The 24766-nt window shown below is 43.7% G+C and overlaps 1 protein-coding gene across 5 annotated transcripts in view; it reads left to right on the top strand.

Annotated features, from left to right (window-relative positions):
• Positions 1 to 24766, top strand: part of CMBL (carboxymethylenebutenolidase homolog) — a 62801-nt gene that overhangs the window by 2373 nt on the left and 35662 nt on the right. The window contains exon 3 of one of the 5 annotated variants that reach the window (XM_067030799.1): positions 18963 to 19162. The exons of the other annotated variants lie outside the window; for them this stretch is intronic. The gene's annotated coding sequence lies outside the window, so the exon portion shown is untranslated. The remainder of the gene's footprint in view (positions 1 to 18962; positions 19163 to 24766) is intronic. 5 annotated transcript variants of the gene reach the window in all.

The raw sequence follows: 24766 nt of genomic DNA, 5'->3' as shown, positions 1-24766 counted from the left end.
TATAGCAATCAAAGGAGCAACAGGGGATGTGTGGGAAGACAACAGTATAATTTTTTGAGCACTAACTCAAACTAACAATAACAATAATTAACCTAACTCCCTATTATGTCCAATGAACGTTAATAGCAATTGTGCAAAGCAAATATTGTAGCCATTTCACAGATGAGGAATCTGAGACAGCTGATAAGTAACTTGCTTTTGGCCATATGTAGAAGAGGAACCAAAATTAAAGCACAGGTCTGTCTTTAACTTCAGACCTCTAATTTTTAAACCTCACCTGTTTGTCATTTGCAGCCACACTCTTAACACTGCCACTAAACTCTCAACTTTTTACCATGAGCCCATGTTTAGATAGAAGCCCAAGACTTTGCAACAGTTGCACAGAAGTTGCACAGAATTGCTGCTGACCGAGTATACGTATGATAATTAAGTAAAGTGCCTTACTATAAGCATAACATTAACGTCTGTAAATTATTGAAGGCAGTTTATGGCATTACTTAACATTAAACTCTTTCCTTCCTTCCTATCTTCCTTTCCCTCTCATCTCATCTTCCCTTCCCTTCCATTTTTCTATTCCATTTCTCCTCCCTTCCTGCTATGAGACACAACAGTAATGTGGGCAAGAACATGGATGCTGAAGGGAGAGGCATGCAGGTGGCAGAGAGAGAAGACTGGTGTGGTTGGACAATTGATTATGTTGAAAAATGATGACCAGATTTCCCACTGTTGGAGAAAATACTAACATGGAAAAGGGGAAGGCTAGAAAGAACCCTGAGGTGTTGGATTGGAAATATAGGTATCATTAGGAACTCATTTTTTTAAATGTAAACAAATATAGAAATATATATAGTTGACCCTTGAAAAATGTGGGTATTAGAGGCACTGACCCACTGCTTAGTTGAAAAGCTGAGTATAACTTTATAGTCAGCCCTCATATCTGTGGTTCCACATCCTTGGATTCAACCAACCTCAGATGGTGTAGTACTGTAGTACGTATTTATTGAAAAAAAATCTGAGTATAGTGGACCCATGCAGTTCAAACCAGTGTTATTCAAGGCTCAACTATATATGTATGTCTATAAATATCATATATAATATATATCAGATATTAAATATATACGTTAGGAAATATATAATATTTAATATTATGTGTACGTTATATACATTTCCTAGTTCTGTCCTCTAAGAGGATAGACATGCAGTGATGTCTCAGTAGCTATGAGCACACTGCATATACAGATTTTGGTTTCTAATACCATGCTCCACTAAAAGGAACCAAGACTGTATGATCCATAATGATAGACACATGTCATCAGACATTTGTCGAAACCCATAGAATGTACAAGACCAAGAGTGAACTGTAATGCAAACTGTGGACTTTGGGTGATTATGATGTGTCAATTCTATCAATTGTAGCAAATATATCGTGGGGGATGTTAATAATGGGGGAGCCTCTGTAGGGGTATATGGAAATCTCTGTACCTCCCTCTCACTTTTGCTGTGAACCTTAAACTGCTCTTAAAAAAAAATAAAGTTCAAAATTTTCAAAAAATATATATATGGGAATAAAAGAGGAACCAAGACTCTGAAGAAATGTCAGATTTTAGGGCTGAAGCAGGAAAACTACAAGATAAGCCTAGAACATCTTGTGCAGAAATTAAGGAAAGCCTCAAAAACTGATAGGGCCATGCTAAAAGGATAAAGAAACTGGCTCAAAGAGGCTCCCGTTGGCCATGCTGAGGACCATTTGAGCATGAAAATAAATATTACAGTAACAGATTATAACCTATTAAGTAAAATAGGAATCCATGAGCCCATCATGATATGATTCAGTGGGGAGAGAAAAGAGCTCTTCCTCTGCAGTACAATGCCAACCAAGAAATGTGAAAGGAATGATATGAACAGAAAATCACTTACCAACCTGTTAGTGGTTCAGACTGGAGTTGTCAGTGGAGGCCAAGAATGGGTGAAGTTTCAGTGAGGAACAGGATTTTAGCATATTACTGAAACATTTTCCAACAGTTAAAAAGAAAAATAGTAGTTTTACAGTGAAGACATCAACATGAGTAGCTGATCAAGGTCAACATCACCAGTGATGGGAAAGACTGACATAACGAGAAAATTGAAGTTTGTCAGGAATGCATGCCTGAGTCTGGGCATGAGGCAACATCCAGTGGAATCAAGTTGAGCACCAGCCTACGGAATATAAGGGCTGTATTCTCTTAAACTCTCAAGGACATGATAGACAGAATGACTGAGGAACTCTTCTGGATTGGAGGAGGCCAAAGGGACATGACAACTGAATGCAATGTATGAAGGAATCCTAGACCTGAAAACCAAGAAAGACATTTGCCGGACAGTTGGCAAAATTAACATTTGAATAGGTTCTTTGAATGGTCGTGGTGTATTGGTGTTGATTTTCTGACTTCTAGAGAGGTCCTTGTTTAGGGAAATACACATATGAGTATTTAGGGGTGATGTAGAATCAGGTCTGAAGCTTGTAGTGAAATGGTTCAGAAAAAGACTCTGTGTGTGTGTGAGAGAGACAGAGAGACAGAGACAGAGAGAGAGAGAAAGAGAGAGATGTTAAAAGTTGGTGAATCTGGGTGAAGGCAATATCGGAGTTTTTTTGGACTGTACTTGCAACTCTTCTGTGAGTCTGAAATTATTCTGAAATCATTTTTTAAAATTAAAATTGCTGTGTGCTAATGGAACTATACAGCAGTGGTTCTCAGATCTGGGGGGTCTCAGTCATTAGCACCTTTGACTATCTGATAAAATCTGTGGGCTTTTTTCCTAGAAAAACTGCGTAAACACAAAACGTTGCATACAATTTCCAGGAGTTCATGGTTGCCTTCAAGTCCAGGCAGAAACCTCAGGTTAGAAGAGCTTCTTATTTAAAGTACTGAGAAAAATTATGATGTTTACTTCCCTTTCCAAGAATATAGCAGGCTAGGTTACTTAGACCAACAGTTGAAAATACTTGATAAAATATTAAAAACATATTTGTAAAACCACTGAAGAGTTGACAAAAATGGTAAAGCAACTAGCAGGCCAGAATCTAAGGACAGGATATAAATGGAACATGGCAGTTGCTTTTGCTCTGCTGATTACAGGCAAACTTTGAACCTGAATTTTGACAGCTTCCAGGGGCAAGAATAACAATGATCAAAGCCCAGAGTCTGCCCACGGTGAAACATCTGTTAAGAGACCTTCTACCAGGATTCTCCCCCAGGGCCTCCAGAACTGCGATCTCAGGAGGAGTAGTGAACCAAAAGTAGACCCCTCTCTGAAACTTTTAGGAAAATTTGGTTTTGCTGAGCCTTATTAAATTATACCCATGAACCAACCCTGGCATGGATTGTACCTCAAACTCATGACACACCAGTAACCAAATCTCAAGCAATAAATTTAGTTCAGAATGATCCTGAACTACTGGGACCCCTAAGTACCTGGCAGATACAATATACTAGTCCCATATCTGGTATATATATATATATATATATATATATATATGTATATAAACAAGAACTTACAGATAACAGAAACCATCCTACAGAGACTTCAGATATGGGATTACCAGACAAAGATTGTAAAGAAATTATACTTACTAGGACCTTTTTTTAAAAAAAGTGATGAAACAATTTTAAAATATCATTTTTTTTGCCAGAATTACATCTTTGCTGCCATTTAAACATACAGTGAAAAATTTTTATCAGGAAATGAAGGTAATAATTTTTTAGGGTGTACACAAGCAAAATCTTTAGAGAATTCTGCATTAGCATGAGTGAGGCTACATCTGTCCTTGTGCACTTGGAAGTCAGTGGCTGTGGATCTTCAACGGCCATGGCCCCCGTTCATTTACTGATGTTTCCCTTAGGCCAACAGAGGTCTGGACATGTAGTAGTAAGTCAATAAATACTGGCTGAATAAACAAAGCATAATTTTCCAGGAGATACTTTTTGCTGAAATAGCAACGTGTATGAATGCCTTTCTTAGCAAGAGACACATTCATAAGGTAGCTGAAATATCAGTTGAGCAACAGTGATATATAAGGTTTGGGGTGTCTGTACTTCTACATCTGCACTTCTCAGTTATAATGAATTCAATTTCAATGCTTCAGGCAGATAGTCTCAACAAGGAACTACATTGAGTCAAATCAAATCATCAAAACAAAGTACCAAGTGTTTCTTATCCCTAACATAATTCAGATACAGTATTCAAATAAAAATTACTTGCAGTTTAAGCCAAAATGTTACTGAGATGAAGGCCTTCAAGACCAGTTTTTTCTGCACATTTTATTATGAACATTTTTAAATATACAGAAAAGTTGAAGGAATAGTACAATGAACACCTATATGCCCTCAACCTAGATTCAACAATTATTAAGATTTAGCCATATGTTTTTTTTTTGTTTGTTTTTTTTTTTTTTTTTTTTTTTGCGGTATGCGGGCCTCTCACTGTTGTGGCCTCTCCCGTTGCGGGGCACAGGCTCCGGACGCACAGGCCTAGCAGCCATGGCTCACGGGCTTAGTTGCTCCGCGGCATGTGGGATCTTCCCGGATCAGGGCACGAACCCGTGTCTCCTGCATCGGCAGGCGGACTCTCAACCACTGCGCCACCAGGGAAGCCCTAGCCATATGTATTTTAACTATAGTTTTTTTTTTCCTGTGTCATTTGAAAGTATGTGTCTGAACAACTTTCCCCCTAAGCATTTTAGCATGTATCTCCTACAGTTAGAATAATGTCCTTTAAACCCATTGCCAAAACATAACAATATCTAGAATCTAAAGTTTCTATAATTGTCCCAAGAATGTCTTTTACAGTTTTGTTTTGAATTTTTTTTTTTTTTGAACAAGCCTTCAGTTGACCTTCATGCATTGCCACTGGTTTAAGCCTACATAGTCTCCCTTAATCTAAAACAGTCCTTGTACCTTTCATTTTTCGTTGACAATCCCTGTTGGAAAATCACAGGACAGTTGTTTTTTATACAATATCCTTCATTCTACATTTGTCTGATTGACTTGTCCTGGTGTCATTTAACTGTTCCTTTAGCCCCTGTATTTCCTATAAACTGGAAGTTAGCCTAGAGGTTTGATATGACTAAAGTTAAACATTTTTTAGCAAGAATATTTCATAGATGATGTGTTTTTCATATGGTAGCAAATCAGGAGGCCAAAATGTCAGGTTGGACCATGATTACTGATGCCGAGTTTGATCACTTGGTTAAAGTGTTGGCTACTGAGTCTCACCATTCATTAATCACACATGGCGTAGAGACTTTCCTGGGGGTCCATTGGTTAAGACTCCATGCTGCCAATGCAGGGGGCCTGGGTTCGATCCCTGGTCAGGGAACTAAGATCACACATCCCTGTGGCATGGCCAAAGAAAAACCATTTTTTTAAGTAAAAAAAAGAAATCTGTGGAGTAAAACATGAAAGCCACAGTCCCTCATATTCTTTCATTTATATCTTTTTCACGAAGTAGGACAGCCAAAATTTTAAATTATTCTTAAATTTGAAAGTGCATGCTATCATTAAAAACATTCTTGTTGATATTTGTAATGACAAGTGTATTTTACAAAACCTTCTAAGCTCTTTATTAAAAACTTCTCCTGTAATTTTTGGACTTCCCTGGCAGTCCAGTGGTTAAGACTCCACGCTTCCAATGCAGGGAGTGCAGGTTTGATCCCTGGTCGGGGAACTAAGATCCCACAAGTCGTGTGGTATGGCCATTAAGGAAAAAAAAGTCTCCTGTAATTTTTCCAATGAAATAAAACCTTGTTCTGTTTGTGTCAATCTCCTAATTCTTGGAAAGAAAGAAAGAGAGGAAAGAAAAGGAAAGAAAGAGGAGAAAAAGAAAAGAAGGAAGGAAGGAAGAAAGGGAGGGAAGCAAAGAAGGAGGGAGGGAGGAAGGAAGGAAAGAAAAGAGAAAGAGGAAAGAAAAAGAAGGAAAGAAGAGAGAGAAAGGAAGGAAGAAAGGGAGGGAAGGAGTGAAAAGAAGAGGGAGAGAGGGAGGAAGGAAGGAAAGAAAGGAGAAAGAGGCAAGTCACGGTTGATGCCTGCAGTTCTTCCCAGTGACAGCGTCCTGACTGTCCATGTGATGTAACTGGGCCTTGAGAGCTCCTTCTGAAGAGACCAAAGGAAGAAAAAGAGAAGTTGGGCTTAAGCCACACAAATTTAGATTGAGTTGCCACGTCTAAACTTATTACTCAATGAAGCAGATAAAGAAGATGCTTTATTTGGTGCCGTGCACACAAAGCTCACTCACATGTCCCTCAACTATGGTAAAGGAGCAGAATGTGAGGAGGGCCTCAGAGGACTTGGCATAACAGAGAGCTCTGTGCTCTCTGCTGTAACATCAAGCAAGTCAGTAAGTCCTGGGCAAACACAGCTGAATCCTGGGATGAAGCAATGTGTCAGCAGGGGAGCTGGTGTGGAGCAGAGACCAGAGCCCATTAGAGTCAGATGTTGGCACAAGCTCAGATTGCAAATAAGGTCAGAAAGGAGGCATAATCTGACATTCCCTCATTCTGCCAACACAGAAGACACAGTGCAAACACACGCTCATATGTTTCCTTTCCAATAGATTTTCCCTTCCAAAGCCAAGTATGATTTATGAGTGGTAAAGAGTTGCAGGCAAGTTGGGAAATACTGGGCTTTTCTACCATACGATTTCTGGGTGCCTTTAATCTACTAAAATGTGTTGAGCATCCTCAAGAGGGAATATGGTCCCCAGTGTTGTTCGCATGTCCTTGGTCATTGAACTCTTTTCTCAGAGGCCATCTCACACAGCTGGAGTGCCTGGGCATGCACTCTGAAAAATGCTAAACTATACAAGCCCCAAGGACCCCGAGGATAAATGGACCAAGATGTCCACCCTTGCAAGTAGAAAAGCATCTCCGTTGGCCATGAAAACTTCCACATGAAGAGGATCCTTTAGCCCAGGAATTTCTTGAACCTCTGTTGGATATCCCAGCTATGTCCGATTGTTGCAGGCTGGCAATAAATGCCACCTCCAAGGGTGGATGGATGATGGGCTGTTCCACGTGAGCTCATTGGCTCAGCTCCAGAATGTCTTGGGAGCTCCATGGCAGTCAACAAGCATTTTCAGTAGTGAACTATGAAGTTTTTAATGTTCTTGCCTTGGGAGATGAGTGTCAGGGGCCAAATGGTGGCCCTCCAAAACACATCCACGCCCTAATGCCTGGAACCTGTGAATGTTACCGTATTTAGAAAAACAGTCCTTACAGATGTAATTAAATTAAGGATTTTGTGATGAGGTCATCTTGGATTATCCAGGTGGACCATAAATCCAATGACAGGTGTCCTTATAAGAGTGAGGCAGAGGGAGATTTGAGACACACAGAGGAGAAGACCGTGTGAAGATGAAAGCAAATATTGGAGTGATGCAGTCACAGGTCAAGGAACGCCAGCAACCAGTAGAAGTTGAAAGAAGCAAGGAATGGATTTTCCTCAGAGCCCCCTATAGGAAATGTTGCCCTGCTAACACCTTGATTTTAGGCTTCTCGACTCCAGAACTGTGTGAGAGAAATTTCTGTTGTTTTAAGCCACCCAGTCTGTGGCAATTTGTTACAGCAGTCAATCTAATACTCATGCTTCCCCACCAATCTGAACCTCAATATTGATTTGCTGGCTCCAGAGGCTATAGAGGCAGCAAGTGTCAACCCCCTCTGCCACACATGGTTACATGCAGTGTCCAGAGGCAGCTCCCAGGGCCCCAAGGGAGGATCTCTTTAACCGAGGAGTCTGTTGAAATAAACATGTTCATCCGATATTTCGGATTCTAACCTGAAATTGTGTAGTTGCCCTAAAGCGAAGTTCTTCCTAGAAATTTTATCTTGTGGAACCCCGAGGAACCTTTAGGGATTATCTGGCACCCCTCACTCCTGTACCTATGGAAACCATTAAGCTCTGAAGCTGAATTTCTTTTGTTACCTTCTTGTATGCCTTCATTATCTTTAAACAGTTGCTGAGCACTTATTTTGTGGAATATGCTGTTAGACCCCAAAGATAAGCAGGTCAGGTATGTCTAAGACCTGATTCCTGTCTTCAAAGGTTACCACTGAATTAGGGATGAATATCTAGTTTTATTGGGAAAGAATCTTTTTTACAACCTCACTTGGAGAACCCATGTAATGATTAGCATTCTGACTAATGTAACCAGTTACATTAGATGTAATTACATTTAGATGTAACTCTGGAGCCTAACTAGAATTTCGAGATTTATTAGGTTGAAGTCTTATTTGTGCACAAACTTTAAGCATATGACTACACATACTTGTTATTTCTGTTTGTAAACCTCTCCATCCCCGCTTCTCCTGGCAACAAGATCTGCCTCTCTTTCAGAGAATGGATCCTCCCTCACTCCAAACACAGGATTTTAGGGGACCTGCCAGGCTTTCCACTGGCCTGTGCCTCTCTTGCTCCTCCATCCCTGGGAAGGGCATGCAGTCTAGGCTGGACCACATGGTGCCCACGAACGATGTGGTTCTACTACTGGCCCCTTCAATCCACTCACCACCCTTTTCTACCCTATTCTGAGGCCAGGTTTCCGACACTTCAGCTGACAGTTACATTAACACAATTTGACATCAATCCTAACAATATATTTAATTTCAGTTTTTGACCAATTATTCTGAAGCAAAATAATATCTAACATTGACCAAGCACTTGCCAAGTGCTGGGCACAGTCCAGTGAACTTGACGCACATGCTCCACGGCCCACCTCTCCTGGGGTGGTCCTCACAGCTGCCTCTCTACACGGCTCAGTGCCTCACTTCCTTTCTAATAGGACCTGAGGACTACTCCCTTGACTGTTTAACTTCTGGGTATTCATTGAGAGACTGAATATACGAATGGACAACAGCCAGGCCATATATGACAACAGAACTCTGACCCACAATCTGCTGCAGCCAGCCCAGGAAACCAAACCACAACCACTGCAGCAAGCAACCTGGAACGGTCAGCACTTAATAACTGTCAGCTTCCCTAAGTTTTGGCCCTGCTTCCAATTCAGGACCAATCAGAGAAAGCCAAATAAGCCACCCTCGCCAATCGCACAGGACGACCCCGCCCCCCGCGCGCCTCCAGCTTCCCCAGGACGACAGCCTCGGATCAGTGCACACCTGCAGCCTTCCCTTTTTCTGTTAGGAGCTTCCCTACGCCTCCCCCGTCTTTGAGTTTCTGCCAAATGCAGGAGGGCGGCTGACTCTTTGAACGGCAAGCTCTGCGTAAACAGCTTTTGTTTTTCTCATTTGGGTGACCTTTGCTTATTTCCACCTCTCTGTAGTTTTAACTGGCTCTTACCTCTTTCTCTTGATGCCCTGACCACCTCTGCCCTTCAGATAACCTTCACTCCTCCCTCTCTCTGAGGCCTGTCCCCCAGCCTCGAATCGGCCCCATTTCTGCACGAATGCTTTTCCTGCAGTGACTCATCGATTTCCTCATCGGGCCACACGATTCCGTGGCAGGTGAGACCTCAAGCACGGATTGACACCCACAGAGCCTCATTTTAGCCCCAGACCTGAGGAAGCAGTTGCCATAGAGATAGATGCAGCGGGCGGGCGGGCGGGAGAGTGGCTCAGTGCAGCCAGCCCACGCCGGGAGAGGCCGGGCCTTCCGCGGCGTCTGAGCTGCTCAACTCCCCTTCTCACCTCCTCCCCGCCCCCACCCCCGAACACAAAAGGGCTGGGAGTGGGGACTGTCCGTGTGGATCCCTCTTGGAGCCTGGGCTTAGCACGTCCCCTGGGTTGGCTGTCAAAGGTTGGCGTCGCTTGGTTGTGCCGCTTGGCCTGTGTTGCTTAGCAACGAAAGAACAAACAACGTAAATCGAGTCGCCCTCGAGTCTCAGTGAACGCCTCGTTTGCATGGACGCAGTCTCAGTGCGCAGCGTCAACCTGGGGGTGGAGACGGTCTAACCGTTTTAAAGTGGAGGATTAACACATACAGCAAAAAGGGCACAGAGCTTAAGTGCACGTCTTGGAAACCTGTAACTAGCACGCAGATCAAGACAGAATATTTTCAGGACCGCAGAGCATTCCCTCCTGCCCTCCCGATAATCAAGACCCACTGCCCCGTACCTGCGTGTGATTACCGTCACCATCGATTTGTTCTGCCTGTTGTCGTCGTCGTCATCGTCGTCTTCTTTCTTTTCTTTCTTCTTCTTCATGTTTCAGGTGCACAGCGTTTCCGTTCGACATTTTATAACTTGTACACACTACGAGGTGGTCACCACTACGAGTCTGGTTACCATCCACCACCATACAGTTGACCCCCCGTCACCCATTTCTCCCACCCCCGACCCACTTCCGCTCTGGTTACCACTAATCTGATTCTGTATCTATGGGCTTGTTTTTGTTCAGTTTGTTTGGTTGTGTTTTTTTTTAAGATTCCACATATGAATGAAATCATACAGTATTTGTCCTTCTCCGTCTGCCTTATTTCTTCCTCACCAGTCAGTGCCACCAAAACCCTGTACCCCTTGATCCCAAGCCTGAGAGTTAGGGCATCCCAGAGCCGGGAGGCCCAGACAGTCCCTGCATCTCAGCCTCAGGCATTAGAATTCTGTTTCCCCCAGACAGTATTTCACTTCTTTCCAATTAGTTTCCTCTTCTAATTTTAAAAACTGCTTATTCCGAAATAATTTTAGACTTACAGAAAAGTTGCAATAATAGTACAAATTCTCATACACATTACACCCACATTCCCCAAATGTTAACATCTGCTTTGCCATTCTCTCTATCCAGACATGGGTAATTTGTATATGTTAATGTTTCTAAACCGTTTGAGAGTAGATTGTAAACATGTTGCCTCTTTGCCCCTAAATACTTCACCATGTATTTCTTTTTCTTTGGAAAAAGGGACACTTTCTTACATAACCACAGAACATTTATCAAAATGAAAACATTAACATTGGCACACCATCGGTATATAATGTACAGACGTTACGCACATTTTGCCAATCATTTACAAATGTTCTTTTTTTAAGTTGCCGTTTTTTTAAATTATTTTTATTGTGGTAAAATATATATAACATTAAGTACATTAAGTACATTCACAACATTATGCAACCATCACCACTGTCTTAGTCTGTTTGAGATGCTACAATAAAAATACCATAGGCTGGTTGGGTGGCTAGAAACAGAAATTACTTCTCACAGATCTAGAGGCTGGAAGTTCATGATCAGGGAGCTGGCAGATTGGGTGTCTGGTGAGAACCTGCTTCCTGTTTCACAGACCGCCATCTTCTCACCGTGTCCTCACAGGACAGAAGAAGCAAGGGAGCTCTCTGGGGTCCCTTATAAGAACACTAATCCCTCTCATAACCTAATCTCTTCTCAAAGGCCCCATCTCCCAATACCATCAAATTGGGGATTAGGCTTTAATATGTGAATTTGGGGGGACACAACAGTCTATAGCAACCACTATCCATTTCTAGTACTTACTCATCATCCCGAACTGACACTCTGTACTCATTGAACAATAATAACTCCCCATCCGCCCTGCCACCCAGCCCCTGGTAACCACTATCCTGTCTGTATGAATTTGACCATTCTAAGTACTTCATAAAAGTGGAATCACACAATATTTGTCTTTTTTTGACTGGATTATTTCACTAAGCATAATGTCCTCAAGGTTAATCCATGCCGTAGCATGACTAATGTCCTTTATAAGGAAAAAAGGAAAAAATGTTTCTTCCTGGGCAGGATCCAATCCAGAAACCATATTGCATTCAGATGTCATGCCTCTTTAGTCCCCTTTAATAAGGAACAATGCCTTAGTCTTTCTTTGTTGTTCACGATGTGGACATTTTTGTAGGGTGCAGGCCAGTTGTTTTGTAAAACGTCTCTCGATTTGATTTGTTTGATATTTCCTCACAATGAAATTCAGGTTATGCATTTGGGGCGTGTTGTGCCCTTGTGTTGCATCATATCAGGGCCACCTGTCGTCACTTTGTCCCATTAGCGGTCACATTAACTTTGATCACTCGGTTGAAATGGTGGCCAGGTTTCTCCACTGTGAAGTTACTGTTTTCCCTTTTATAGTATCCTGTGGGGAAAGAGCTTGAGACCATATACAAATCCTGCGTCTCATTAAACTTTCACCCACTGTTTTAGCATCCATTGATGATTCTCCCTGACACGATTATTACTATGGTGGCTCCAAATGGTATTTTCTAATTCCATTATCCCTTCTACATTCATTAGTCTATATTCTATCATAAGGAAGAGCTTTCCCTTCTCCCTGTGTATTTTTTTATTTACATAATTATATCCATATGCACTTGTGGATTCTTACTTTAGGCTACGATTATAATAGAATAAAGTAAGAATAGTTATAATTCAGTAATATCATTATCTTAGATTTGTCCAGTGGGAGCCTGCTCAAGCTAAGTATCTTTTGTCCTTTTGATATGTTCCTATTATTCTTTGAGCACTTCCTCACTGTCTGGCAGAATAATATGTTTTGGGCACATCTTGTATCTTTCCTACCTGAACCGTGAAACTGGCCATTTCTCTGTGGAGCTCTGGTTCCTTTTAGTGGAGAATGGCATTTGGAACGCCCAGATTTGGGCGCTGGGTGAGCATCAAGACCCTCTTAGCGGATAGAATGGGGCATGCCAGCATTAGCTATGTGGCACTTCAGCCTTTACACCAATGCGTTCTCACACCAGTTCTGGTTCTCAGTTGACTGCTAAGCTACAGATGTGAAAAATCATGTGTTTGTTCTGGGAGGTGGATTACAAGTGACTGATTTTCTTCTTTTTTTTTTTTCTCGCCATGTCATGTGGCTTGCAGGATCTTAGTTCACAGACCAGGGATCAAACCCGCGCCCCCTGCATTGGGAGCACAGAGTCTTAACCACTGGGCAGCCAGGGAAGTCCCTTCATTTTAAAGATGTATGTATTCATACCCCCTTGCTACTGTAACAAAGTACCACAAACTTAGTGGCTTAAAACGACACACATTTATGATCTTAGAGTTGTGGAGGTCAGAAGTCTGAATGGGTTTCACTGGCCTGAAATCAAGGTGTCTGCAGGCCTAGGTTCCTTCTGGAGGCTCTAGGGGAAACTCTTGTTTCCTTGCCTTTTCCACCTTCTAGAAGCCGTTTGCATTCCAGGCTAGTGTCCCCTTCCTCCATCCTGAAAGCCAGCAATTGCATTGCTCTGACCTGTGCTTCTGTCCTCACATTTCCTGTGACCCTGACTCTCCCGCTTCCCTATTCTGAGGACCTCTGTGGTTGCACTGTTCCCCACTGGATGATGCAGGATAATCACCTTCTCAAGATCCTTAACTTAATCACACCTGTAAAGTCTCTTAGTTTTTTTTTGTGTGTGTGGGGGGGGCTTTAACATGTGTACAGGCTGTGGGCAGACATCTTTGGAGGCCCATTATTCTATTCAGTGTATTTTATCTATTGTTAAATAATGAACACAAATTACTGTGGTAATAAAAACGTTGTAAGAAAGAAGGGCCAAAGGGACAGCTGCCCTCTTGCTCACCCCTGCAACTCTTGATGGCATCTGCCTCCAGCTCCTGAAGCATCCCTCCACTTTGGCCAGAGGGCAGCAGAGACAGGAACTGGTGACAAGGTGGCCCAAGCTGGCCCCAAAGGCAAAGGTCCAGGGTCACCGCTCAGGTGAATGGCTCCGGACTCGGTAGGGGCTCTCCTTCCAACCCCCAGCTCCCCGGGCGAGACGTCCCCTCTTTTCGGGTCTCTGAGATTCCTCAGGCTGGCGTGCATTTTAGGGGCAAACTCAGAGGACACTGTGGGGCGCCTGGGACTCGGTTTCCATCTGAGTGGCTGGATTGCAATCACATGATGGTGGAGTTTAGCTTGTCTCCGTGCATCTCCTGCAGGAAGCGTCGGCACGGCCGTCTTCCCTCGCAGCCCCTCGGCTTGCTAGCCCGGGCCCAGCCTGCCCTGCGAACTGTGGTCACCCCGCCCGGCAGGGGTCCCACGTGATCCCGGACCGCCCCCCCCCCCGCCGCCCCACGCCCCGCCTCCGCTCTAGCTCCTGGCCGCCTCTCTTCTGCTTTCTCCGCGACCCCCAATCCCTACTTCTCTGGACACTCCTATTTGCTTTTCTCCGTAATACAAATATTGCCCTTTTACGAACCTCCCGCCCCCTGCAGTCCCTTCGATTCTGAGCCAGGTCTTGCTGGGAGAGTCAAGACGGATTCCGCCGACTCGGCGCCCCTTTCCCTGCGGGCCCTCTGCTCCCTCCTCGAGTCCCCGGCGGCCCTTGCGGGACCTTGCGCCCACCCAAGGACACCGCCCCTCTCGGGCCCGGCGGCGACCCCGGAGGGACAGGATCCACGGGTGCCGCCGCAACCCGCGCCCCTTGAGAAGCCCTTTCTGGGCTGGGGGTGCGGTTATGGTTGGTTTCGGGGTCTCCTGGGACGGCTGGGATTGCGCCTGGGGTCGAACACCTTTGTTAGTGTCGGCGCGCCACCCTTTCCCGCGGACCGCAGCCCCTGGGGCTGGGCAGGGGTGGAGGGCCCCCCTGGGGCCCCGCCTGGCACCACGTGCGCGCCTGCAGGCCGGTCTCGAGGGCAGCGCGCCCCCTGGGGGTGCAGCTGGAGACTCCTCACCCACCCTCTGCTTCCTGTAACCCCATCCCACAGCATCTGAGCGGGAAGAGGGAAACGGGAAAAGGGAGCCTTGCAGAAAAGGTGGCAGGGGCCGAGAGCAGGAGGCTGTTTCCCAGGCGATCTTCGTGCATTTAGAACAGAAATGGCGTACCATATCCATCCATCGAAGGACTAGAATACCCATCCTCAGTGCTCAAAGGACAATTATTTTTAAGCTCTTCATCGAGGTATAACTCACATTACCACGCCTTCATCCGGAGTGTGCTCTTCCACGATTCACACGTTCACAGGGTACCACAGTTTTACAGCATTCTCCTTTCTGTAAAAAGACAACTATTCCCATGAGCAGTGGCTCCGCATTCCTCCTCTCCCCCCAGCCCCTGGCAACCTCTAATCCGACTTCTGTGCCTACGGATTTGACTATTCTGGACCTTTCATGTAAAGGAAGTCATTATACTACGTAATCTTTTGTGGCTGCCTTCTGTCACGTAGCATAATGTTATCAAGGTCCATCGATGTTGTGGCATGGAACAGTACTTCCTTCCTTTTCATCACCAAATAATATTCCACTGTGTGGGTCCAGAGCATTTTATTTCTCCATTCGTTAGTTGATAGACATTTGGATCGTTTCCACTTTTTGGCTCTTAGGAATAACGCTGCTGTGAACATTTATGAGTACATTTTTGTGTGGACATATGTTTTCAGTTCTCTTGGCTATATTCCTCGGAGTGGAATGGCGGGGCTATATGGTGACTCTGACATTCCAAGGAACCGTCAAAGACCTAATTTTAGCTATTTGGGAAAGAGGGAGGTGGGGCCAGGTCAGAAAGCAACGAAACAGGCCTGCAGCAGCACGGGATAACTATCTCCCGGCTGATGACAGAGAGCCTTCCGTACAGAAAGCCTACGCCGTGGAGACCTACGAGAGGAACTGCTCACCGCGCTGCGAGGAGTCAGACCCAGCTAGGGAGGGCTCGGTCCAGTGAGGACATCCTCCTCCCGGTGATGGGGACGGAGACAGACATCCCAAGTGACAGCAGTCACCCTTTCACACGGAGAGGGCAGAAAGCCAGGGGAGTGCCCAGCGGTGGCTGTCTGGGGTGGTGAGGGTGTGGGGAGAGGGCGGCTTTACAGCTGGGATAACATCTGCGTCCACCTCCAGGAGACTTTGCAGCCGTGAGAAAAGGAGGACAGGAGTGGGGCCGACAGGCCCAGGAGGGTAAACTGAAGCCTGACTTCGATGCCACGCTAGGGAGTTTGGACTTGAACCTTTAGGCCCTGGGAGCCACCCAGGACTTGGGGCTGGGAAGGGTGGTCAGCGCCATGACCCGGAGCCAAGCTTTTGGAGGAGGGGAGGGAAGGAGGCCTGAAGCTGGGGGTCTGGGTGGAGGCTGCCATGTGAGAGACATCAGGAAAATGTCGGGGCAAAGACTGGACGTGAGGGTGGGGAAAGGGAGGAGGAGGCATATGGGAACCCTCGCAGGACTGCGGGAAGGCGGCAGGTGGTGAGGGAGAGGGAGAGCTGCCGCAGTCATAAAGGTTTAGTCCTTGCTTCCAGGGAGAAAGAATGGCTACGACCTGGACCGCGCCCGGGGCATATACAGTTGCTGAACGCTTTTACTGTGTGCTTCTTCCCACTGAGCTCCAATAAGGAAACGGCTTCAGATGAAGACGCAGCTTCTTTGGGTTCGGGAGAAAGCCTTCACTCTCCATCCCCATGGAGGGGGGTGGAGCTGCCCATTACATGCCCCCCGCCCCTGGTACACACAGCGCCCCAACCCCCTGCCCAGCCCCACTTCTGCAAACCCCTCCGGGCTCCTCCTAGACGGGTATTCAAGGGCCACCCTAGGGTCATCAGAAGTGTGAAAAGGAAATACTTGTCTCCAGAAGCCATTCTTTTTCTTCCTTCTTTCCTTGTTTCTCTGTTTCTGGGCCTCTTCTCTCTACTCTCCTGTTCTTCTGTAAGAACTCAGAACTCCAGCTGCCCAGTGTCTCTGCAGGGCCCGTTCCCAGGGTGCTGTGGCTTCCCCACCAGCCCTAAGGCTCAGGTACAGGCTGAGGGTTGCAGAAAGAGCCCCTGACTCACGGGATCAGAGGAAAAAACCATTCCCCAAGGATGCGTGCGGGCAGAAAATCTGGGCTGGGGGCAACAGAGGAGCAAGCCAAAGCACTTGCAGGATGCTGAAGATCCTGGTGAAATTCACAGCACGCTTCATTACTTACCCTTGTGGGGTCAAGTTCGAGGTCAGGAAGGACTGCTAGTGCAAAGGCTTTGAAGTGGAAGAAAGCATGATGAACTTGGTGAGGGTGAATAACTGGAGCAGGTGTGGAAGCAGTTCCCGACTTTGATGTATATATTTTTTAAATTCTTTATTGTATTTATTTATTTTTGGCTGTGTTGGGTCTTTGTCGCTGTGCGTGGGCTTCTCGTTGTGGTGGCTTCTCTTGTTGCAGAGCGCAGGCTCTAGGTGTGCAGGCTTCAGTAGTTGCGGCCCGCGGGCTCTAGAGCGCAGCCTCAGTAGTTGTGGCGCACGGGCCCAGCCGCCCCGCGGCACGTGGGATCCTCCCGGACCGGGGCACGAACCCGTGTCCCCTGCCTCGGCAGGCGGACGCTCAACCACTGCGCCACCGGGGAAGCCCCCAACTTTGATATTCCTGCGCGCCACTTTCTTCCCAGGGAATGTTTGGGCTCAGCCCAGACCGCAGAGGTGGTTGGATGTCAGGGCAGCCCTGGTCCTCATCCAGCTGCTGCTCCTTATTGCCAGAGCGTGGCAGCCTGCAGTGGCAAGAGGGCCAAGGCTGCGCTGCAGGCACAAGGGCTGTCCTGGCCTTCTCTGTGCCTTCTGCTGCAGGAGCCTGCCGGCATCACAGCCCCGGTTCACGTGCGTGTTCAGCTTTGCCCGCATCCCCTCGGCAATCGGATCTTCTCAGAATTCTACAACATTGTGAAATGTTTAGACATCGGGAAACCTAAGGGAGTTGACATACAATTAGATAATAATAGGACATTTAAAAATAGCTGATGGATTCGCATTACTTTTCTCTTAGTTGATGGTTAAAAATCCCCATAAAAACTGCAGGGTCAGATTTCTCTGACTCATCTGTAAGTGGTTTCTGATCGTTTTAAGTCAGGATTAACTGCATCAAAGCTGGAATGAATACAAGCTTCTGATCCAAAATAGATCTTTAGTCTAATTTCATCCAGGTTACTGTCTCAGAGCCAAGAGCTAATTTAATTAATGTTTATATGAGCTTTAAATGTTATTAACAACAGTGTGGGGCGCTCTGACAGTCATGGCCCCCACAAATGGTGTCCTGTGTCCTCAGTCCCTTGCAGTGTGACTTTGCTGCTCTTCCCTAAATCAAGAGGTGACACCCGTCTCTCCACCCCTTGACTGTGGGCCGGCCTCCTGACTTGCTTTGGCTGATAGAATGCAGCAGAAGTGGCACTGTGCAACCTCGGAGACTAGGTCTTCAGAGGTGTTGAAGATTTCATTTTCAACATCCTGGAGCAGCCAGAGACCATGTGGAGAGAGAAGCCCCACCAGCAGCCCAAACAAGGTCCCAGGATGTGAATGAGGCCACCTTTGACTCCAGCCTCAGTATCTCCACCAGCGGTCTGACCTGGGGAGACCAGCAGAAAGTTGAGAAACAATACCTTGTTGTTTTAAGCCACTAAAGTTTAGGGACATTTGTTACGCACAAGAGATAACAAATATAACTTGTATCCTAAATGGTGGCAGAATGGAGAATGGAGTCCTTTCCTATAAAAATTGACCTCGTTCCTAAAAACAAAGGAGACATTTCCTCACTTTCCGGAATGGTCTGGTAGAGTTTTAAAGAAAGAAAGAAAGAAAGGTGGGGGGAGAAAGGGAGCGGGGTGGGGGGGGGGAGAAAGGGAGAGAGGGAGAAAGGGAGAAGGAAGGAAGGAAGAAAAAGAAAGCAAGTAGCTTTGTTCAGGATTGTTCAGGAAGTTCTGTGCATTTAGGCTTGAAAGCCAAAATATAATAATGTTTATCCATTTTTTTAAAAATTAAGTTTTATTATTCAGACTAAGAGCTCGTTAGGGAGAAAGAAAAAGAAATTGATAAATGCATTCCACGATTGCCTCTCATTTGTCCTGGTCAGTGCTTTGTTGGCTTCCAACTCGAAGGAGTTGGAACCTGCCCTCCTAGCACCTGACGCTGAATTAGCAAAATTGTGCTCTCCCTTTCTGCCCTCTTTCCTTGCTGATACCTCCTTCACAGCAGCTCTCACTGCACTAGATACACTGTGCCTCTCCCCCTGACATCGTGACCTTTCTCACTTGCAGGCATTTGAATTAAAATGCATCTTCCTGTACCAGGTTCATGTGCCAGATGCACAAATGCTGAGATGCGGAGGCTTGCAGCACAGAAAATGTTTATTCACGAGACAGCCATGCAAGGAGATGGGAGAACAAGTCTCAAATCTGCCTCCCCAAAGGCGAAGGGCTTGAGATTTTTATGGAATAAAGAATCAGAGTGGCCTGAGGTGTGGAGAAAGAGGATCAAGGCCAAGAAAAAGGTGAAGTAATAGGTGTTCTATGAAGGTGTATCTGAGTTACATGCTTCTATGGGATGCATGTTCAGAAAATGGCAGCGTTATCCTCATCGAATTTGGAGAACTGTCCAGTTTCTGAAAAACAACTTAAGCGACCGTTACCGTAGCAGCCCCATAGGTCAGAGGTGTCATCTACTTGTGATATATATTGTCTAAGGTACATGAAGCTTGGGAGGAATGCGGTTTGCAAGAACAATTAAAAAGAGCTAAGTCGGAGAAGACAGGTTACAGAATACTACTCATTAAGCAAGTTATAGTATAAGGGATATAAGTGAAGGCTCCTGCCCTCAGTTTCAGAATTTCAGGAAGGACCTCTTTGCTCTTTCACTGAAAAAGAAACACATGATGACAAGACTCCTTTCATGGGGTTCTCTTGAAATTAAGGAATTTGATAACAGGATTTATTCCCTTTTTCACCAGAACACTGGGCAACAAATACCTAGAGAAAAAGATCCAGGTACGGAATTACTGTTTATCCTTTTTTATATCTGTCTCTTTACATATTTTAAATTATATTAAATGTACATACTGTAAAATACACATTTGGTACACAGCTCTGTGCATTTTAACGTATATGTAGATATGTGTATCCACTACAATCAGGATAAAGAACAATTCCAACACCCCAGAAACTTCTCTTGCATGCTCTTTTGTTGTCAGCCCCTCTCCCAATCCCCAGCCCCTGGCTACCACTGGCCTGTTCTCCCTTCCTACAGTTTTGCCTTTCTAGAATGTTGTATAATGGAATCATGTACTATGTAACTTTTTGAAACTGGCTTCTTTCACTCACCCATTCATGTTTTTGAGTGTGCAGTATTTTAATTTATATATATTTGGTCACTCAGATGACCAAATATAAATTTCTCATGTATATATTTGGGCTTCTTCCATAGTTCCTGGCTTACAGCTCCCCAAATCCTTAGAATTTCCTGAGTCGTAAGAGCAAGGGGGAAAAGAAAAGAGCAAGGGAATTGGTCTCTTATCCTCAGTTCCTGAAATTCTTCAGGGAAGGTGACTTTTGAGTCCCACCCAGGATTGCGGCCTTGATACCACGAGAATCAATTAAGGGATTAGAAGGTTGGTACTTTCATCACCACCACCCCCCAACCTCCAGGGAGGGGAGAAGGGGCTGGAGGGTCAACCATTAGCCAACAGCCAATGGTTTAATCAATCATGCCTATGTAATGAAGCCTCCATAAAAACCCAGAAGGACAAGATTCAGAGAGCTTTTGGGTTGGTGAACACGTGGAGGTTGGGGAGAGGGCCTGGAGCATGGAAGCTCCATGCCTTTCCTCATGCCTTGCCCTATGTATCTCTCCATCTGACTGTTGATTCCTAACAAGCCAGTAATCCTGTGAGTAAAGGGGTTTTCCTGAGTTTTGTGAGCTGCTCTAGCAAATTAATGGAACCCAAGGAGGGGGTCTTGGGAACCCCTGATTTATACCCAGTTGTTCAGAAGTACAGGATGCAACCTGGACTTGGGGTTGGCATCTTGAATTGGAGGGGGTCGTTGGAACCTCCAATTTGTAGCCAGTTGGTCAGAAGCACAGGCTTCCACTGGCATCTGAAGTGGAGAGCGGTCTTGTGAGATTGAGCCCTTTACCTGTGGAATCTGGTTCCATCTCCAGGTAGATTTAGTTGAATTCGTGGACACCCTACTGGCACCCAAGAATTGCTTGTTGATATGGGGAAGCATCCATACACAGACATGCACCACACACACATTGGAATTGGGTCCGGGAACCCTTTGCAAGGTGTAAAAATAATTTGTTCCTTTTTCTATGTGAGTAGTATTCCATTGTATAAACATGTCATTGTTTATCTGTTCACTCACTGAAAGATATTTGGGGGACTTCCTTGGTGGTCCAGTGGTTAAGAATTCGCCTTCCAACGCAGGGGACATGGGTTCGATCCCTAGTCAGGGAGCTAAGATCCCACATGCCACGGGGCAACTAAGCCTGCGTGCCGCATCTACTGAGCCTGCATGCCACAACTAGAGAGAAGCCCGCACACCGCAACAAAAGATCCCACGTGCCACAACTAAGGCCCAATGCAGACAAAACATAAAAATAGAAATAAAAATAAATAAAATTAAAAGATATTTGGGTTGTTACCAGTTTGGGGCAATTATGAGTAGAGCTGCTATAAATGACTCTTTATTTAAATTCATTAACTGTAATGCTATTTATTTCAAAACTACTTTATCAGCAGAAATATTAAACTGTAGTTTATGACACTTTAATTTTATTTAAAGTGTTTATTCTAGTAATTTGTGGGGTAAATTAACATTTCTCTTGTATTCACTTTTATTACATAAACATAGATTATTAAATAACTATCATGACTTGTCCCCACAAATCATGACAAGGCAAAGATCAAGTCCATACAATGGATACAAATAAAGTAAAAGGGTGGTTTGAAGCAGGGCAGTTTTACACATGATCTGAAGGTGGAGAGATAGAAGTTAAAATTTTTAAAAATTTGATGCACTTTGGTTGGACCTTAGAAAGTATTCAATATATTGGCAGACAGAAATGGATAAGGGAAGGCATGGATTTGTGGATAAGTTTTTGGCATCCTTGAGGGTAGTTTTGGGTACAGAAAGAACTGTGTGGATGTTTATTTTAGCTTTACATTTTAATTTCCCACATATGAAAGTTACAAATCCTAAATCCTTATTCTCTTATTAGTTATTAAAGTTTAGGTTACAGATCTCATTTTTCTTATTATACATCTAGTAAATCTGAGGCATCAGTTGAAAGAGGTTTTTGGATTTACTAAGTTAATGAACCATCTTCAACTCTTTTAAACTACATTTATACATGCAATGTAACTGATTTCCCTTTAAAGGATTTTTGTTGCCCAAATTAACAACAAAAAAGATTCCTGAATACTACATAATTATAGGAAATCTAATAAATTAATTTACAAAAGAAGCAAAGCTTAAGTTCTCTTAATCCTTTCAGTATGGTGAATCAACCTAGTAAGACTCCATCCTTGAATCACAAATCTAAATTAACTATTCAGTTACACATTTTACATTGGTGATAAATGGCTGACCTTCTAATTGGTCAAATTCTATTAAATATTCCAAGGACACAAAATACCAAATATGCACAAATCCTACCTAACAAATTTCATGTTAATGCTATGGCTTTGACTTTCATAAAGTTTTGTTATTTAATTCTAAATCTTCCCCTAGTAAAAGGTATTTACCCAGAGGAAAGGATGGTTACCATTCCAGTTAACTGAGGCTGCTCAGGCCGGGGGGCTTCAGACAAACATGAGTCCTGATGCTGCAGACATTTAGAATGGAATAGAAATCTCTGCCTGACAGTCATGTACAGCCCTTTCCACAACTGTTTTGTGATAATTCAATACAATTGGCCCTTGAACAACATGGGGGTTGGGGGTGCCAGCACTACTCCCACCCCACCCCGCTGTCAAAAGTCTGCAAATTGATAAATGACTCAACCAAGGGCAGGAAGCTGAAACAGTTTGGGTAGGATCAGGACTCAAGCCCTAGTTCTTTTGATACATACTGTGATCTCTAATCAAACACAAACTTCCCCATACTTCATTGTACCACGTGGAACAAGATTTTTAGTAAAGGAGCCAAGTGATCAAACTTAACATGACTCACAGTGGGACACCTAACGTTATGTTCCTCCTGATGTCCTAGAACATGAAGTTCTTCAAACAACCTATGAAGACTCTTGCCCAAAACGTTTAACCTGAACCACATCAACCCTTTAAACTTACCTTCCAGTTCACAGGAAATACAGGGGAGGGTAGTTAAATGGACACTGTATTAGTTAGCTATTGCTGAGTAACTAATTACCCCAGACCTAAGCTACTTAAACAACAATGAACAGTATCTCACACAGTGGTCCAAGAGAAGGCAAGGAGAAAGCCCCAATGCCTCATACGAACTAGTCTCAGAAGGGACAAGCTGTCACTTCTGCCATATTCCATTTATTAAAAATGAGTCAATAAGGACAGCCCACACTCAAGGGGAAGTTCCATCTTTTGAATCAGGAGAATCAAAGAATTTGTGAACATATTTTAAAATCACCCCAGGGGTTATTTTAGTTTAAAAAAGATAAAGAAACCAGAAGAAATGTGTGAATCCTGATTGGGTCCTGGATTTTTTAAAAAGTCATAAAAGTCATTTTGAGGACAATCATGCTTAGTGAAACAAGTCAGACAGAAAAAGATAAATACTGCATGCTATCACTTATATGTGGAATCTAAAAAAATAAAACAAACTAGTGAATATAACAAAAAAGAAACAGACTTGCAGATATAGAGAACAAACTAGTGGTTACCAGTGGGGAGAGAGAAGGGGGAGGGGCAAGATAGAGGAATGGGATTAAGAGGTAAAAACTACTATGTATAAAATAAATAAGCTACAAGGATACACTGTACAGCACAGGGAATATAACCAGTATTTTATAATAAGTATAAATGGAGTATAATCTTTAAAAATTGTCAGTCACTACGTTGTACACCTGAAACTTAAGTAATATTGTAAATCAACTTTACCTCAATTAAAAAAAAGTAAGACGCAATGATATGTTGTCTACAAAAGACTCACTTTAGATATAAAAACACTAAGATGGTTGAAAGTAATGGGAAGGAATATATGCATCTTGCTCATATAAGCTTAAAAAACTGGTATTACTATATTAATATTACTCAAGTACTTCAAGACAAAGAGTTTTGTCTGAGATAAAGAGAACTATTTTATTATGATCAAAAGATTGTCAATAGAAAAACAAAAATCCTAAATGTGTGTGCATCTAATAAAAAGAGCTCTAAATACACAAAGTAAACATTGACAGTATGTTTGACATACTGTCAAACATATTGACAGGAGAAATAAACAAATCCACAGTGAGATTGAGACAAACATCCCTCTCTCAGGATGCTTATCTGCTGGAAAAAAAAGTAAACAAAAATTAGTAAATGTATAGAAGATTTCGATAGCATTATTGACCAGTTTGATCTAACAAACATTTATAGATTGCAAAAAGAAAAAGAAAAAAGGTGTAAAAGTCATTTTGAGAACAACTGGAAAACTTGAATATGAAACAAATATTAGATGAATTAAGGAATTGTTAATAATTTTCATAGATATGACAGTGGCATTGTGGTGATGTGGAAGAAGATTTTTATTCTTAGAGAAGCACACAGAAGTATTTAGCAATGAAATATCATAAAGTCTGCAACCTGTTTTTAAACAGATCAGAAAAAAAGAGAGATAAAGCAAATGAGACAAAGTATTAACACTTGAATCTCAGTAGAGAGTACAAATTATTCATTGTACTGATTTTTGACTTTTTCATACTTTCAAAATTGTTCAAAATAAAAATAGGTAAATATATTAGGATAGTTTGTTGTCAAATTAGGTGTGAGTTTCTCAAATTCAAGACTGAGGAATTAGGTTATCATCCTTGGTTTGCCAGAAGGAAAAGGAGACCCTCTGCTTTTAGTAAATGCTGTTCTTTTGTCTAATATTCCTGGCAAGTGGGTACCACATTAGCTTCAAGGAACTCTCTTCCTGTA

This window comes from Kogia breviceps, chromosome 4 (assembly GCF_026419965.1).
Source record: "Kogia breviceps isolate mKogBre1 chromosome 4, mKogBre1 haplotype 1, whole genome shotgun sequence".
NCBI classification, from domain to species: domain Eukaryota; kingdom Metazoa; phylum Chordata; class Mammalia; order Artiodactyla; family Physeteridae; genus Kogia; species Kogia breviceps.
The sequence above is the reverse complement of the archived record's forward strand: the minus strand, read 5'-3'. Positions and strand labels throughout refer to the sequence as shown.